Source organism: Xyrauchen texanus, chromosome 1 (assembly GCF_025860055.1).
Source record: "Xyrauchen texanus isolate HMW12.3.18 chromosome 1, RBS_HiC_50CHRs, whole genome shotgun sequence".
NCBI classification, from domain to species: domain Eukaryota; kingdom Metazoa; phylum Chordata; class Actinopteri; order Cypriniformes; family Catostomidae; genus Xyrauchen; species Xyrauchen texanus.
In genome coordinates this window covers 1805257-1823973 of record NC_068276.1, presented here as the reverse complement: position 1 = coordinate 1823973, position 18717 = coordinate 1805257, and the positions used below count along the sequence as shown (strand labels likewise).

General features: G+C 41.4%; 1 protein-coding gene and 1 pseudogene across 2 annotated transcripts in view; both read right to left on the bottom strand.

Annotated features, from left to right (window-relative positions):
- Positions 1-18717, bottom strand: part of LOC127647906 (receptor-interacting serine/threonine-protein kinase 3-like) — a 35419-nt pseudogene that overhangs the window by 4926 nt on the left and 11776 nt on the right.
- The window catches only part of LOC127648112 (NACHT, LRR and PYD domains-containing protein 1 homolog), a 93837-nt gene continuing 79060 nt past the window's right edge, over positions 3941-18717 (bottom strand). The window contains exon 12 of one of the 2 annotated variants that reach the window (XR_007971139.1): positions 3941-3956. The gene's annotated coding sequence lies outside the window, so the exon portion shown is untranslated. The remainder of the gene's footprint in view (positions 3957-18717) is intronic. The other variant, XM_052132727.1, reaches the window with a different exon arrangement.

Genomic DNA, 18717 nt, shown 5'->3' with positions numbered 1-18717 from the left:
TTACTCGGTTGCTAGGGTAACCCCATCTGGTTGCTAGGCAGTTACCATAGTGATACTAATCAAGTCTCCTTGCCATCCTGATTGAAATAAGTCAACCCGGAAGTCTCTATGTTTTTCTGATGCAGAGATATGTGATTTGTTACTCGGTTGCTAGGGTAACCCCATCTGGTTGCTAGGCAGTTATCATAGTGATACTAATCAAGTCTTCTTGCCATCGTGATTGAAATAAGTCAACCCGGAAGTCTCTACGTTTTTCTGATGCAGAGATATGTGATTTGTTACTCGGTTGCTAGGGTAACCCCATCTGGTTGCTAGGCAGTTACCATAGTGATACTAATCAAGTGTCCTTGCCATCCTGATTGGAATAAGTCAACCCGGAAGTCTCTATGTTTTTCTGATGCAGAGATATGTGATTTGTAACTCGGTTGCTAGGGTAACCCCATCTGGTTGCTAGGCAGTTACCATAGTGATACTAATGAAGTCTCCTTGCCATCCTGATTGAAATAAGTCAACCCGGAAGTCTCTACGTTTTTGTGATGCAGAGATATAGTTACTGCTAAACGGTTGCTAGGGTACTCTGTGTAGTTGCTAGGAGTAGCTTGGCAGCTGCCAATCATGAATCTCCAAAGGCTGCTTGTCAGTATGAATGATATAAACCAACTCCCATGCCTCTGTGACATTCAGAATGGAAGATATCCCTCTATGGATTTTGGTTGTTAAGGTGCTCGACAATGGTTGCTAGGGAGGGGCTAGGAAGTGTTGAAGTGATGCATGATTGGCTGTTTGCTGTCCCGAGTCAAACGAGACCACCCTTGTGTTTCTATGACACTTCTATCCGGAGATATCCCTTTGATCTTTTTCAATAGAAGTGTATGGGACTTGTTGCTAAGGTGCTCTTAATGGTTGCTAGGGCGTGGCTTGATAGCTTCACAATGATCCAGAGAGACTGATTGGTTGTCTGAGTAAAATGAGCCCACCCCTCGTCTCTATGACACTGTGATCCAGAGCTATGTTCAATACAAATCCCTATGCCTTTTCATTTCATGGGCCGTCCTACACCATTATAAGTCAATTGGGGCATTTTTGGGCAGCTCCTGCCCCCAGGGGTGCAACTTTTACCCCATATTGAGGTATGCTCTTACAGAGCCTGCCAGCCTCTTCAAATGTGGCAAATCACACGTTTCTCTGAAATCCTCGCTTGGAGCTGTGACGCGTCAAAGTTTGTCTCAATGTTAAGTCTATGGGATTTTTCGGCGCTTTTTTGCCCCTGGGGCAAATACACGTACCCGATCACTTATAAAAGTCATAGCACATGTGTCCTCAATAGGCCGTTCGATTTGACACCTCATTCGTGGGTCTACGCCAAACGGTGCTTGGGACGAGTTAGGTGCCGAAGTTTTGTTAAGAGATATAAAATAAAAATAAAAATAAAAATAAAAAGTATAATAATAAGTATGTGAGATTACAATAGTGATGCTTTTCAAGCACCACTAATAAGTATGTGAGATTACAATAGTGATGCTTTGCAAGCACCACTAATAAGTATGTGAGATTACAATAGTGATGCTTTGCAAGCACCACTAACTAGAATGTACATTTCCTGAAGAAAATGTGAGTGGTGCTTGCCGTGCAAAACTCGTCAAAAAGCGTTTTATAACTGCTGAGATATGTGTTTTTTACTCGGTTGCTAGGGTACCCCCATCTGGTTGCTAGGCAGTTACCGTAGTGATATTTATCAAGTCTCCTTGCTATCCTGAGTAAAATCAGTCAACCCAGAAATCTCTACGATGTTCTGATCCAGAGATATGTGATTTGTTACTCGGTTGCTAGGGTAACCCCATGTGGTTGCTAGGCAGTTATCATAGTGATACTTATCAATTGTCCTTGCCATCCTGATTGAAATAAACCAACCCAGAAATCTCTACGTTTTTCTGGTGCAGAGATATGTGATTTGTTACCCGGTTGCTAGGGTACCCCCATCTGGTTGCTAGGCAGTTACCATAGTGATACTTATCAAGTGTCCTTGCCATCCTGATTGAAATAAATCAACCCAGAAGTCTCTATGATTTTCTGGTGCAGCGATATAGTTATTGCTAAACGGTTGCTAGGGTACTCTGTTTAGTTGCTAGGGATTGGCTTGGTAGCTGCCAATCATGAATCTCCAAAGGCTGCTTGTCATTATGAATGATATAAACCAACTCCCATGCCTCTGTGACATTCAGAATGGAAGATATCCCTCTATGGATTTTGGTTGCTAAGGTGCTCGACAATGGTTGCTAGGGAGGGGCTAGGAAGTGTTAAGGTGATTCATGATTGGCTGTTTGCTGCCCAGAGTCAAACGAGACCACCCTTGTGTTTCTATGACACTACTATCCGGAGATATCCCTTTGAACTCTTTCATTAGAAGACTATGGGACTTGTTGCTAAGGTGCTCTAAATGGTTGCTAGGGTGTGGCTTGATAGCTTCACAATGATCCTGAGAGACTGATTGGTCATCTGAGTAAAATGAGCCCGCCCCCTTGTCTCTATGACACTGTGATCCAGAGCTATGTTCAATACAAAGTCCCTATGCAATTTCATTTCATGGTCCGTCCTACACCATTGTAAGTCAATGGGGGCAATTTGGGCAGCTCCTGCCCCCCAGGGGTGCAACTTTTACCCCATATTACAGAGCCTGCCAGCCTCTTCAAATGTGGCAAATGACACGTTTCTGCGAAATTCTCGCTCGGAGCTGTGACTCGTCAAAATTTGTCGCAATGTTAAGTCTATGGGATTTTTTCGGCCGTTTTTTTGCCCCTGGGGCAAATACCGTACCCCCGATCGCTTATAAAAGTCATAGCACACCTCTCCTCAATAGGCCGCATAATTTGACGCCTCACTCAGGGGTGTGTGACAAAAGCTGCGGGACAAGTTACCCGCCGAATTATAATAATAATAATAATAAGTATGGTGAATAACAATAGTGATGCCTTGCCTTTGGCAAGCACCACTAATTACGTGAGGGACTCACATCGATCTCAAACCCCCGCAACAACAAATAATTGTGGTAAGTCATGGCTTCTGCTCATATTATCGCTTATTGCATTCCATGCCACATGTTTATTATAGCTTCATCTGTCAGAAGTGAGGGATGTGATAATTGTAAGGAATTTGTCAGGCTGACAGAGAAGTTTAATGAGTTAGCGACACGCATCTGAACGCTAGTGTAGGTCAGTGAGAAAGAGAAGCCGGTAGATATGGTTTCGGATGTGGGTAGAACAGCGAGCAACACACACATTTTGGTTCTGGCTGTAGAGCCCGCGCAGCAGGGCGTTTGGGTGATGTATCAGCAGCATACTCGTAGGGCAAACTGACACCACCCTTCCATTCCTGTTAGGATATCCTATTGATATTCCCCACTCAGGGATGAACCAACTGAGAATCATGTTGAATGCATTGTCCTTTGATTTTGGCAGATGATGTTGCAAGGAAAAGAGCAGTAGAGCAATAAGATTTACCTTTCACTTGAAGCTTCTCCTGTAATTCTTTTGCAAGATAGTTCATCTTCATTTTTTCCAAGATGATCCAAGTGAGTTGAGCGGCACCATCTGTACGATAATGATCAATCATGCACTCCACAACTTCACATCTGGATTTATTCTCCAGTCGACTTTTAGCGATTTTGAAGTCTTTTACACCTTGAGTCAAATGCCATGTAAAAGTTTTCATCTCCTCAGATTTCAGTTCATTCAAGTGATCCAGGAGAAATTCACTGACAGTTCTGTTCCCTACAGCTAACAAAACAGACAATGAAGTTGGATGACATGAAATCTGAGAGACTGATTTACTGAATGCTCTCTCTCTCTCTCTCTCAGCATCAGGTCCAATTTGGCAGACCTTTAATCTAAAATACACTGTATTTTATTACATTTAATTGAAAATCTTATCACTAGAGATTCGAGTTTCTCTGCTTCCATCTGCAAAAAAATTCAACACAAACTAAAATAAAATGTACAGCATTATACAAGATCTAGTACAAATACTCTACTAAGGCTGTCAAATAAAAATTGTATTTTGAATATTCAGTTGAATTAAAAAAAAAATAATAATTTTAATGCTAAAACTGTGCATTTGAATTTTGGATGTGTGCCAAGCACTGATAAGGACTTCAGACAGATATCATTCTTGTGCTAAAAAAAGATTAGACAGTGCAACAAATACAGTTTAACAAAAATCAGGTGTCTCAAGATGCTTTTTAAAGTTCTTTTTAATTAGAAAATTTGAAAATGTAATGCTCTTTTTTAACAGCCAGAATTTATTAATTTTTTTGCAATAAAATACCACTTTGCCGTATTACGTATTTAATGCGCCTTCTTGTGGACTAAGGAAACAATGTCAATTTAAAAATCAGCTGACTTTAAAATGTGAATATTATTCGAATATAATACACAATGTTTTTGATTCTTCAAAATAATATTTTAAATATTCAAAACATTTATTGCTAAAATACATCTGCACAAACTATTGTGAAAATTGTAGCAAGTCACTGTACCCACTGTGGAGGTCATCTGATGGTAATCACCTGAAATGATGAAGATAAGACATTACTTGATCAATTAAAATGTTATAATATAAATCATCCTTAGAATATTAGTGAAGTAATAGTACACTTGTGTTACATATTTATGGGTAACATAGTGTGAGAATATACATATCAGTTAAACATACAAGCAACCTTTAATGAAAGATGTAAATTCTTTGGCATTAACAAGAACAAAAGAAATGACTTAAAATCAAAATTTTATGTAAGAAACACATTTCTGATGATCATGAAAGATAAGCAAAGTATTGTCATGCTCAAAAGTGACCTGAAAATCAATGAAAATTAACTCCACATCAAAGGAGTGTTAGTCATTGTTGTTCTATTGTTAATTGAGACCTATTATAACTTCTGCATTACTAAATCCACATATAGCAGCCAATGTGCTATTGCCAATGCACATGTATGCAAATAACGTGTTGCATTCAATAACAATGAATAGTTTTTCAATCAATTGTTCATCTTGGAATTCTTGGTTTATGTTAATTTATACCTACTGATATTGTTCATTGTTAGTTCATGTTAGTTCTTAATTATGCTAAATTTTTTATATTAAACTGTATTAGTGTTTGTAGATATTGACATAAACCATGAATACAAATGGTGAAAAAAATATTGTTCCCCTTCTGTCGCTCACTCGACGTTGTGTCGAATGAAGTGACACAAGGTGTCTTCCTGGGATGCCAAACATACCTCTGAACCTGAGAAAAGGCCAATGTCAAGTTGGCAGACAGAATTTGCATGCCCCGCCCCAGACATACGGGTATAAAGGGAAGCGGGGCAGTGAGTGCCAGTCAGAATTTTTCTTCGGAGCCAAACAGTTGTGCAACAGCAAGCTGAGTTCACTACTGTTTCACTCACTTCTACTGGTGAGAAGCACTGCTGTTGGATCTACGGCACGTTTCCAGCTGGCATTCTCTCTCTCTGCATGCTATGCAGTCTACGCCCCTGGGAGCTTCGACACTTTCTTCCTGTTAAATAAGTGTTCTCCTAAAAAGAGTCTATTTCCTCTAAAAGAGATTGAGTTCCCACTCATAAAAGAGCATTACACAGCAGGCGTTGAACGTCCTTTTCAGGACGCGTCTTTTTAAAGATGTCTATCCGCCTCTGTGTAGTTCCTGAATGCGGTTGATTTCTCTCCACTTCTGACGGTCATGAAAGCTGCCTCGTGTGCCTGGGCTGTGATCACATGCAGGCAGCGTTTTATGAATGGTTCATGTTTTCAGTGCGAGAAAATAGCCATGGCAACATTGCGGTCGCATTTTTCTTTTCTCACGAGAGAAAGCCACTTCAGCCGCCCCCGCGTCGTTCCTTCTTCCCACGGGATTGAGGTGGTTCCTGAGATGGGCGACCCAGGCAGTCAGACGATTGCTCCGGAGCTGGTACCAAGACCACTCCGTCCCCCGGTGGAGGGCTGGGAGGGGAATCCTCGTTTCATTTGCCGCACCGCCTTCGGCACCCACATTCTCAAAAAAATGTGGCACCCACATTCTCACGGCACCCTGGCCCCAAAACTCTCCAGTCCTGGCTCCCCGGATGTAGTTCCCTGCGTCCGGCCCCACGACTGCCAAGCCCGGCAGGCCAGCGCTGACGAAGTTCCAAAGACGCTCTCTAGGACCTCTTCCTCAGTCTCTAACCCACCCCCTGTTGGTTGCGCGGAGAAAGGTAAGTGCTTTGAGTCTTTTCTCAGCACCCAAGCCTCGGGACGCTCTTCTGCATCCCGACGCGCTATTACCTGCCTGCCCCCCCTCTGCGAAGCCCCACCCGCTGTGTCAAAAGTGATCATCCCGTTAGTGCCCCTTGCACAGAGTTTGGATGCGTGGCTTTTACATCCCAATCCGTCTCGCTGGCTGGCAAGGACCATCCAACTCGGCTACATGATTCATTTCGCCCACCTCGTTCCGCCTGTCCCTGTCACCTCGCATCTACACGAAGATAGAGCCCCGCTAAGGGAAGTGGGTATCCGCATACTAAACTACCTCGGCGACTGACTCATCCTGGCTCACAGTGCGCTCACAGGGACCAGGTGCTCAGGCACCTCAGCCGTCTAGGGCTTCAGGTCAACTGGGAAAAGAGCTAGCTCATCCCGGTTCAGAGCATCTCTTTTCTCGACATGACAGTGCGTCTCACCAACGAGCATGCTCAGTCAGTGCTCAGGTGCCTCGCTCTCTTCGAGCCCGGCACAGCGGTTCCTCTAAAACAATTCCAGAGGCTCCTGGGGCATATGGCAGCCGCACTGCACGGGTTGATGCATAGGAGACCGCTTCAGCACTGGCTACAGACTCGAGTCCCGAGATGGACATGGCACCACGGCACATACCATGTGACAATCATCCCTTCTTGCCATCAGATTTTCAACCCTTGGAAAGACCTCTGCTTTCTGCAGACTGGAGCTCCCTTGCAGCAGGTGTCCAGACGTGTCGTGGTGACCACAGACACCTCTTGACAGGGTTGGGGCGCCGTGTGCAACAGGCATGCTACCGCTGGCCTCTGGACAGGACCCCGGCAGCATTGGCACATCAACTGCCTAGAATCGTTGGCTGTATCTCTTGCCCTACGGAGGTAAATAAATCACCATGGCGGCGTGCGCTCTCATCATGTCACAACTCGCCCTCCATCTCCTCCTTTGGAGTCAGCCATGACTCAGTTCGCTGCGTGCCATTCACATCCCTGGCCGCTCTGGTACTCCCTGACAGGAGCTCCTCTCGGGACAGATGCGCTGGCACACAGCTGGCCCCGGGGGCTGCGCAAGAATTAATTTCCTTTACGCCATAAAATGCCGCTTGTTCGCGAATTGGTGTTCTTCTCAAGCCGAAGACCTGCAGAGGTGCGCAGTTCGGTCAGCGCTTTCATTCCGGCAGGAGAGGCTGTCCCCCTCCACCTTGAAGGTGTATGTAGCTGCCTAGGGACTTGCCTACCACAACGCAGTAGATGGCAAGTCCCTAGGTAAGCATGACTTGATTATCAGGTTCCTGAAAGGCGCCTGGAGACTGAACCCTCCCCGGCCAAGCCTGTTCCCCTCCTGGTATCTCTTTGGTCTTCTCGGTCCATCAGAGACACCCCTTAGAGCCGCTTGATTCAGTTGAGCTCAAGGCCCTCTCCCTGAAGACGGCCCTCCTGATCGCATTAGCCTCCATCAAAAGGGTTGGGGAACTACATGCATTCTCTGTCAGCGACTCCTGCCTGGAGTTCGGTCCGGCACATACTCACGTTATCCTGAGGCAGCGACCGGGCTACGTGCCCAAGGTTCCTATGACCCCCTTCAGGGACCAGGTTGTGAGCCTGTAAGTAAGTTGCCCTGGGAGAAGGCAGACCCAGCCTTCTCGTTGCTGTGTCCGGTACGTGCTTTGTGTATCTATTTGAACCACACATTCTAGATGTTCTGAGCAGCTCTTTGTCTGCTTCGGCGGATGGCAGAAAGGAATGCCATCTCCAAACAGAGGTTAGCTCACTGGGTCGTTGATGCTATTTCCTTAGCTTATCACACCCAGGCCATGCCCGCCACCTTGCGGGTTCGAGCACACTCTACGAGAAGTGTGGCATCCTCCTGGGTACTGGCCCATGGCACCTCCTTAGCAGACATCTGCAGAGCAGCGGGCTGGAAAACACCCAATACCTTTGCCAGATTTTACAATCTCAGGGTTGAGCTGGTCTCATCCCGTGTTTTGTCAGGTCCGAGCTGGTAGAACTCGGTAATGCCGCACAACCGACCGGGTGTTCCATTTTCGAATTCAGCGGAGCAATTCTCAGCAAGACCCATTACGAGTCACAAGTGCTCTGTACTGGGGTCGGCTCCACGAGCTTAGTTCCCTTTTCAGTAAAACTCCCCGTGATGTATTTCCCGCGGTACGGTCCCCCTGTCGGCGAAATTCATAGCGTTAAGAAAGCCCCAGATGCTTCACATCCTATGTGAGAGACATAGTGAGAGAAAAGGCGTGGCTGCCGGGCTTGCTCCCATGCTAGTCACGTAGTGCCTGTTCCCCCCCTCAGGGGTGCGGGGAACCTAAGGTCTGTATGTGACACCTCTTTGGGGGCTTGGGAAGGGCTACATGCAGCCGACACAGTTGTCTCTAGCACGCAGTAGTCTGCTTGCACCTGTCTCAGCAGTTCACGTAACACAGTCAGTGCGTGGCGTTTTTATATGGGACCCCTTGTGTCACTTCATTCGACACAACATTGAGTGAGTGACAGAAGGGGAACGTCATGGTTACTGTTGTAACCTCCGTTCCTTGAGGGAAGGAACGAGACGTTGTGTCCCTCCTGCCACAGCACTAGACATACCACTGTAAAAGGCCGTACCTTATTTTCGGCTCCTCAGTGCAAAATCCTGACTGGCACTCGTTGCCCCGCTTCCCTTTATACCCGTATGTCCGGGGCGGGGCATGCAAATTCTGTCTGCCAACTTGAGATTGGCCTTTTCTCAGGTTCAGAGGTACGTTTGGCATCCCAGGAAGACCTCTTGTGTCACTTCATTCAACACAATGTCTCGTTCCTTCCCTCGGGGTACGGATGTTACAACAGTAATCATGACGTTCATTTTTCTTGTTAATTAATTGTGTAATGTTAATGTACACACATCCTTACAAGTTACCAATATATTATTTTATTAATATAAAATATATTAATCAAACAATACTTCCATGGATACACTACCTATTTGTAAATATTTTCACGCACTTTCTCAACTACTCCTAAACTAACTTTTCTTCACTAAATAGTAAAACACGTCCCTCTTTGTACTCTTTCTCTTGTTGTCTTCACTGCTGATTGAAATCTCAGTACAAAAGGAAGGATTTATTTGTTGCAAATATCACTCCATGTTGCTATAATTCACTATCATTATAGGGCTTAACTAAACAACTTCTCGGTTCAAACAGTGCATTTGTGAGTAGTGTTCTTTCTTACAACTCTACCATTAGGATATTTAAAACAGAAAAACAAGTTGATTTTATTTATTCATTATTCTTAATAATTTGATTCTGTCTGATGTGAGGGCATGTATCTTAATTTCATTTGCATTTATTTTTCTTTCTACAGGCCAATGATGATGAGAAAACATGCCCGCAAACTATTGTTGCTATAGTAACTGAATGCACCTTCCAAGCATGTCTGATTGACAGATAAAATGCAAGCTTTTATTTCAGCTTTGTTGTTAGATCTGTTGTTATTTTTCATTATTTCAGCAGACAGCCTGCTTTATACATTCGAATCAGAATGAAGTTAGAGAGGGTAAACTTTATCATTCACTGTGCTCTGTCCATCTGCTATATAAATGCCCGTCCTTGAACAAGCGTTTTTTTGTCAATGTCAAGGCTCCTTTTAGGGGTGATCCAGATTCCAATTTAAAATCAAGCAGAGCTATAGAAATGTATATATTTACAATTGAAGCGAGTCCAACCTACTGCTTATGTTATAATCACCATGATTATGTGATTACATGTGGGAAATCATCATGGTGATTATGTCATATAGCCAGTAGGTTTGATAAGGAATCTCTAGAGTTAAAGAAAAACCATGATCAGTGTTCTAGAAATTAAACACTTCAGCTTTAAGACTCGTGGATATGGATAAAACTGGAACTGGATCTCTAACACTGTTAAGAACTATGTCGTTTGCTTTAAAAATATGCAAATAATATAGTTCTTGAATGATTTAGTTTTGTTAATTTTTTGTATGGTATTTAATTTTGGAGTTTCATTTGTGTTGTGGTAACGGAGGTCTTTTATTTTGAAGTTCACTCACGTGAGCGGATATAACGTGCATACGGTTCAAACATTTCAATATGATTGAGGCCCATACACATATGGTCACGGTGTCAAAGGCTTACGGTTTGCAAGGAGTTTAAAAGGATTTAGCTCCTGGTTTGAATGGAGAACAAGCTTTTGCGTTGATTCTCAAAGAATATGGTGTCCAATGGTGTTTTGATGACGGACAAGTGAATAAAGTGTGGGAATCATCAGTCAAAGAGTCCAATCTTTCTTGAACCAGGCAGCTACAAACACTGAACCTTGATTAGCCACACAGCATCATTCTTATGAATATTTATCTCAATTCAGCTTATTTACTTCTGCTCCATGAAGTTGCACTCTAGGTGAGTAGCAAATATGTGGTTTGGATATGATGATATATATAAAGCAATATGTGTTTTTTTTATTTTGGCTTGTGTCTTTATGCGTTTAAAACTTTCTATAAAATTGGTGGCTTTTGTGTCCTCAAAAAATATTCATTAATAAAACAACAAATAAACTCTCCATTTTCAAATACAATGACAACTGTTTTATATATAGATATATAAGATTATGTAAATAACACTTATTTGTTTATATATATATATATATATATATATATATATATATATATATATATATATATATATATATATATATATATATAAAAACAAATAAGTTTTATTTTACGTAATTAAAATTACTTTTGCAGAGAGAGAATAGTGTATATCCCTCACTCTGATTTTTCACAATCAGTGTTTGTTTTTATACCACTTGCATATTTAAAGTGTCTTAAGTGTCATCTTATTATTAAAAGTGTATTATGAAATTAAAACATTAGTTGTTGGACAAAAAGCAGTCTGTGTCCTTTAAGTTCATGTCAACCCTGTTACCTCACTATAAAACCCTTGTGACATCACTTACAGGAAGTTGCATCATCTTTCTGTCAGAAAGACAACAATTCAAGGCTAAATAAGTTTCTCGCATTGCTATGGTCACATACTTTATGTTTGAATGAGTGGGGCCCTGGTGTATTATATATAAAATGATGCTATTAAAACAAAATGATGAAATTAACTCAAATCGGGGGACTCAAAAAGAACTTGCAAACATGTCATTGATTAATGCAATTGTGTAACAGGGTTGATAAAATGTCCAAAACATTGAGGAAATTAATGCTAAAAGTTGAAATCATATGGCCTGAGATAACACCGTATCATCATCAACAAAGAAAATGTGCTCTATTTACCTTTGTTTATGCCTTGTGTGTTTGGATTATCAACTGTATCCTAAAGGATTAAAAAAAAAGTACACTTCTTCAATTATGTACTATTATTTATTAATATTATTTTAATAGTATCTAATATGCAAAAAGAGTACATAATTAATATCTGAACTGGATATGTATTTAATTAAATAATGATTATAAAATATAAAATATTTAATAAAATTTTTATTTTAACATAATTACTTAAATTGCAGTATATAAATTAATAATTAACTATGCAGTATTACTTTCATCTGAAGTCCTGTGATTTGAGGTTATACATATTAAAAAACATTATATACCTGTACAGGTGGAGGACCGGTGACACAGGGCAAAATCTGAGGATGTTCTTCTGAAAACAAAGAAAATGTCAAATACCATGAAAACGTCTCGGGTTACTTAAATGTAACCCTTGTTCCCTGAAAAAAGCGTAACGAGATGCTGCGCTGAAAAGTGCTTTGGGAACAGCTTTAGGTGTGACCAGCTGTGAATATGTGTGCAACACGTCAATGAACATTGACCGGAATTTATAGCCGCTGCCGGTGTAATCACTGGATGCACCTGCAGCAGGGCTATAAATAGATGCGTCACAGGCACGTCGTCAGGTATTTTGTCTGAATAGCAGTCCTGGGGCATCCCAGTGCAGCAATGAAGCGCAGCATCTCGTTCCGCTTTTTCAGGGAACAAGGGTTACACTTACGTAACCAGAGACGTTCCCTTTCAAAAAGCTACACTTATGATGCTGTGCTGAAAATCGCTTTGGGAGCGAGAATACCCAGCCACCGCACTGTGGCTGTCCGGACCCCTACGGTTATGTAGTGTGCTCACAAGAGTGTGAGAGGTCGGGTGTTCCGCATCCTGGACTAAGGCAGGAAGCAATGGTACACCCAACTTTTCGTTGGAAGCCTCTAACTCCAGAAACACCAGAGGCGACGGGAATTGAGAGGTTTTGTGGAGGTACCGGGAGGTTGAGGCCGAAGTGGATGATACATGAGCCCCATCCCGAGGGGGCTAACCCCACAAGGCTGGGCGCAAGATCGTCAGGGTTTCTTCCTCTTAGAAATTACTCCTTTGAGGTCTTGCTTTGGGGGCTGCTGAGGGCTGACGAGCCTGTCCCCAGTCTTTACGAGGGGGAACACGACTCGCCACGCTTTGTTTCTGAGCCTCCCTTCTAGCAGGACCGGGGCGGGTCTGGGTGTCCGACGGCCCGCCCCATGAGTGCGGCGAGGATAAAAACTGCCCAAATGGTTCCTCATGGCTTTTTGCCTCCTGGACCCTGGAGATAACTGTATTCATAGCATCTCCAAACAGGCCAGAAGGCAAAACCGGGGGCATCAAGGAGGAAAAGTTTGTCCTTATCTCTGATGCCCAAAAGGTTAAGCCATAGGTGTCTCCCTGTGCTAACTAAAGCAAACATAGACCGGCCAATGGCACGGAGAGATAGATCCGTGGCTCGACGCAGCTCAGAGAAAGCTTCATCGTTGAGCGTGGTACCCGCACTCAGGTCCTTCAGCAGATCAGCCTGGTATGCCTGTAACACTTTCATAGCGTGCAGAGCAGTACCAGCCTGACCTGAAAACATTTCTTAATCATACAGCCCAAGATGACACAGTATCATGTCACAAATTCATAAATCATCATCATCAAAAAAAAAAAAAAAATAGGTGCTCTATTTACCTTTGCGTTGTGTGTTTGAATTTTCAACTGTATCCTAAAGGATAAAAAAGTACACTTTTAATAATTTTGTAAATCGATATGTACTATTACTTATTAAGTTTATTTTAATAGTATCTAATATTTAAAAAAGTATAAAAAAAGGATCCAAATAAATTATACATAAATATATATATATATATATATATATATATATATATATATATATATATATATATATTTATGTATAATTTATATATATATATATATATATATATATATATATATCTGTGTACAGTACATCAATTATTTCTTACATATTGGCATTTGATCTCAATGTTTATATAAAGATTTAGCAATTAGAAATCAATAATCTAATACCAGTCGTCTGAGAACATCATGAACAGCATCATTTACTCCATGTTTGTGAATATTGAAGACCTTTTCCGTCACATGAACACAATCTAAGGACAGCAAACACAGGACAAAGAGATGAACATCCTGTACATAGAAAGCACACATTATGAGACAGTTTAGAAGTGCAACCATTCCAAATATTTGAACAGCATTAATATCTTAGAACAGGGGTTTTCAAAGACAGCACTAATGATGATCAACACACTTAAATTCAGTTTGACAGACTCATTCAGCAATGCATCATACACTGGTGCATGATGAAAGGATATAAATATTTCTATTTAATATCATTAATATGAAACTGTATTTTACATCACATGAGCCTCTCTAGGTCTCCGTCTCTGTGTGAAACTGCACTTGTCACAAACACATCAACCCGGTATTACGTTTAACTCATAATAATGGTCATGATTTTGTTCCACATATTTTCTATGCATGCGTCTCCTCATGAGTCTTTAAATGAAATCTTTTATGCATCCCAGATAAACTTGTTTAGCCAAGTTTTCCAGAAGGTATGAGATCTTAGTTGAAGATCTAAATGTCATTTGGTTTGCTTACAACTCTTATATAATCACCGAGCATCAGAATATCATTCTTATAATACAAATTTCTAATTTTGTGCCAGAACGAAGGAAATCCACACGTCGATTCCATTGTTCTGTCCTATATTATTTTTTCAGGTTTCAAATTAGCTCCAGTTTGAGACAGCGATTGGTGGTTCCTGAAGGCGCTCTTTATAAAATCCCTGCATTGTCTCTCAGATGCCAGCTGTCACGACTCTGGGCTGGTCGTGCTGTTCCCAACTCTCCACCATCCACCAGACCAAACCCAGAATGTTCTTCTCTGCTATGTTAGTTCTGAGAGCAGTAATTTATAAGCAGCTTGTAATTTAATGCTTGAAACCACGACAAGTGTTCTGTCTTTAAAGCAGTGAGGTTTGTAGGGGTGACCTGACTGTTAAGTTGGATTTAGTTTACTTATGTTTTTGTGAGTAAGATGTTCTGTATTTTTAATTTTTCCAGGTTATTTATTTCTCTTTATTTATTAGATTATTTTGTTTGTTATTTTAAGCCAGGGGGTTACCCTGAAGTCCTTTTCCCTGCTACTTTCTGTTCAAAATCTGTTCACAATAATAAATTATTGTTGAATTTATGCTTTGTGTTGAATTTATTAGCTTTTTGCTAATATTTGGTCTGATGGCTGAGCGGGAGTCATTCCCTTTACTTTTGTTGCATACTACCCCTAGGTGACATAACTATTCATTTAACAGACTCTAGAATGACCTCTGAATGATGGTCTCTGTTTGGGGTTATGAGTCCAGCATGCCTTCATGAGTTGAACTATATCATCCAGCCCTTCTGCCTCGCTGCAATTGATTAATTTCAGATCAGGCCTGTCACCCTGAGGGATACGAAAGATCACTATACTCGAGAGAGCATCTATAACACACAGAGAGAGAGAGAGATTAGAATAAAAACAGTAGTGTAGACCGGTGTGTGTGTAGCTCAAGTGTGCTTACCAACATATGGCTCCTTTCCAGTGATGATGGACCACAACAACACACCGTAACTGAAGAGAATGGACACAGATCAAATCAGTTTAAATGTACAGTTATATGCAAAGTGTAGTGGTGTGTGGGGGGTTGGTGGTGAACATATACCACATCTACATTTACACAGACTTTTTAGAGGCAGTATCAATACACAACAAAATCTTGTTTAAGGGGTCATGACATACTCTTTACTACTTTTTATTATTTTAATTTTATCTTCCCTGAGGTCCCTTTTAGTTTCACACAAACAGTCACAATTTTGTAATATATGAACATTTTTCAACCTGTCTCTGGTCCTCTGTCTGAAACATTAGATTTTCAGCTCTCTAGCCCACTGTTATGATTAGCTAACATTGTGCAGCACCTCATAAACAGCCATATACTGTATTTTTTAAACTCAATTGGAAGACAATGAACAGCTCAACAAAATTGTAAAAAACTAATTTCAGGGTTTACATATAACACACATTCAAAACACTCTATCACAGCAGAACCATAGACTTTAAATATCAATCAGCCATGATATATGAAACTTTGTGAACGAAACTGGTTACTTACGGTTTGCAGTCAAGTTTTTCAACTGCCCTATCCTTCATTAACAGTTCCTTGCAAAGTTTGAATCATTTTGTGACTGGTTCACAAGCAATCCACACTGATATGAGCCAAAACAAATTTACATGACAACTGTTACCTTGGTTCCCTGAAAAGATTGAATGAGATGCTGCATCAGTTTTTTGATGCTGTGAGGAATATCCACAGGAGAGATTACATGCAATGACATTCATGATATACAGTGGAGCACAGTGCTGAAATTATCAGAATATCAGACTGAAGGGGATAGAGCAATCTCTCAGCTCTTTAAATTGATAAATCAGTAGAATGGCCTGATGTTATCTATCCACCAAAGTGTCAGCAATCTGACAGAACATCTCGTTCCCTCCTTTCAGGGAACCAGGGTTACAGTCATAACCATAACGTTCCCTTTCAGTTAGGTCAATTTGATGTTGTGTCAGTTTGCTGACATTGGATTTGGCAGTGGTTGAACCAGTGATGGAGGAGCTCAAGATGAGAATGGGGAGAGTGGTGGTGGCGTAGTGGGCTAAAGCACTAAACTGTTAAGCAGAAGGTTGTCAGTTCAATCCCCACAGCAACCACCATTGTGTCCTTGATCAAGGCACTTAACTCCGGGTTGATCCGGAGGGATTGTCCCTGTAACAAGAGCGTCTACCAAATGCATAAATGTAAATGCAAGGATCATCACATGGCAATGATTGTCTCTAACAGCTGTTTGTCATTGCAGTGAGAGTGGAGATGGGCTTTAAGAGCAAGTTGGATGCCAGTGAGGCTGAGCGAGAGCTACGAGACACAAGCCAAAGAGACTGTACAGAACTGTGTCTGCTGAAAAGCGTGTTTTGAGTGTTACCGCTGAAAAGCGTGATTTCTGAGTTTAAAATAAACATACCGATTGAGTTGTAATCGCCATCACCACCTTCCTCCTTTAATGTAAACATTGTAACAATCACTATATAGGTTTACATTTTTTTAAATCAACCAAAAGTGTAGGGCCTGGGTAGCTCAGCCAGTATTTATGCTGACTACCACCCTTTTGAGCCAGGTCTCCTAAGCAATCAAATTGGCCTGGTTGCCAGGGAGGGTAGAGTCACGTGGTCCCTCAACACCAGCTCTATCACCAAGAAAGCCCAGCAGAGTCTCTACTTTCTTCGAAGGCTGAGGAAAGCACATCTCCCACCCCCATCCTCACTACATTCTATAGAGGGACTATTGAGAGCATCCTGAGCAGCTGCATCACTGCCTGGTTTGGGACTTGCACCGTTTCGGTCCATAAAGCCCTGCAGAGGATAGTGAGGACAGCTGAGAAGATCATTGAGGTCTCTCTTCCCTCCATCAAAGACATTTACAAAAAACACTGTATCCATAAAGCAACCAGCATTGTGGACGACCCCACACACCCCTCACACAAACTCTTTACCCTCCTCCCGTCTGGCAAGAGGTACCGAAGCATTCGGGCCCTCACGGCCAGACTGTGTAACAACTTCTTCCCCCAAGCCATCAGACTCCTCAATACTCAGAGACTGGTTTGACACACACGTGTCCTGAGTTGCACTTTAATTACTGTCACTTTATAACTGTCTGCTACCTCAATAACTGCTATGTGCATAGAACATTATCTCATAGTATGTTATGTTTACATTTTAGAAACTGTCATCTTTTGCACTACTGAGTACTGGTCGAGCTGCACTGTCTATTGTCCTGTTCATTGTCAGTAATTTGTTGTACTGTCCTGTACTTTTTGCACATGTTTGCACATGCACTTTATATAGGTATATATAGGTAGTTTATATAGGTATTTTATTTAGTTGTGTAGTCTCATGTGGTCCTATGTTGGTCCTTTGTTGTTTTTATGTAGCACCATGGTCCTGGAGGAGCGTTGTCTCGTTTTGCTGTGTACTGTACTAACTGTATATGGTTGAAGCGACAATAAAAACCACTTGACTTGACTTGACTTGACTCTCATGGCAAAGGCTGTGAATACTTATGTACATGTGATATTTTTCATTTTTTATTTTTAATAAATTTGCAAAGATTTCAAACAAACTTCTTTCACATTGTCATTATGGGGTATTGTTTGTAGAATTTTAAGGAAAATAATTAATTTAATCCACTTAGCAATAAGGCTATAAAATAACAAAATGTGGAAAAAGTGAAGCCTGTGAATACTTTCCGGATGCACTGTAAATCTGTGGCTTGACGAAGCTCTGGGAATGCTTCCTCGTTGATAGTACTTCCCACACTCAGGTCCTTCAATAGATGAGCCTGGTACGCCTGTAACACTGCCATGGTGTGTAGGGCGGCACCAGCCTGATCTACTGCTTGATAAGCTTTCCCCACAAGCGTTGAGGTGGTCCTACACGGCTTTGTGGGGAGAGTTGGTCCTTTTAATGGTTATGCCAGTGTCTCTTCTACCCACACAAGAGTAATGACAATTTTTTTTAATGATTTTTACTGATAAAATTGAAATAATCAGAAATAAAATTATGAATTGTGCAATCATCTTTCATAGCACCTCAGAACAGAGTCTCATAATTTTCCTCACATGGACAATCCTTCGCTGTCATAGGTCATGAACAGCTAACAAAAGCGTATCGAAACATCAAAAGCCACAACATGTTTGTTAGATCCAATACCAACTAAGCTCTTAAAAGAGGTATTTCTTGTAATTTCAGAACCTCTTCTTAATATTATTAACTCCTCGCTATCCTTAGGACATGTCCCAAAAAACTTTAAAATGGCAGTTATCAAACCGCTTATTAAGAAACCACAACTTGATCCTGGAGAACTGGCTAATTATAGACCGATTTCTAGTATCTCCCAATACTAGAAAAGGTAGTATCCTCCCAAATATGTTAATTTCTACAGAGAAATAGTATATATGAACAATTTCAGTCAGGATTTAGGCCTCATCACAGTACATAGACTGCACTTATCAGAGTAACAAATGACT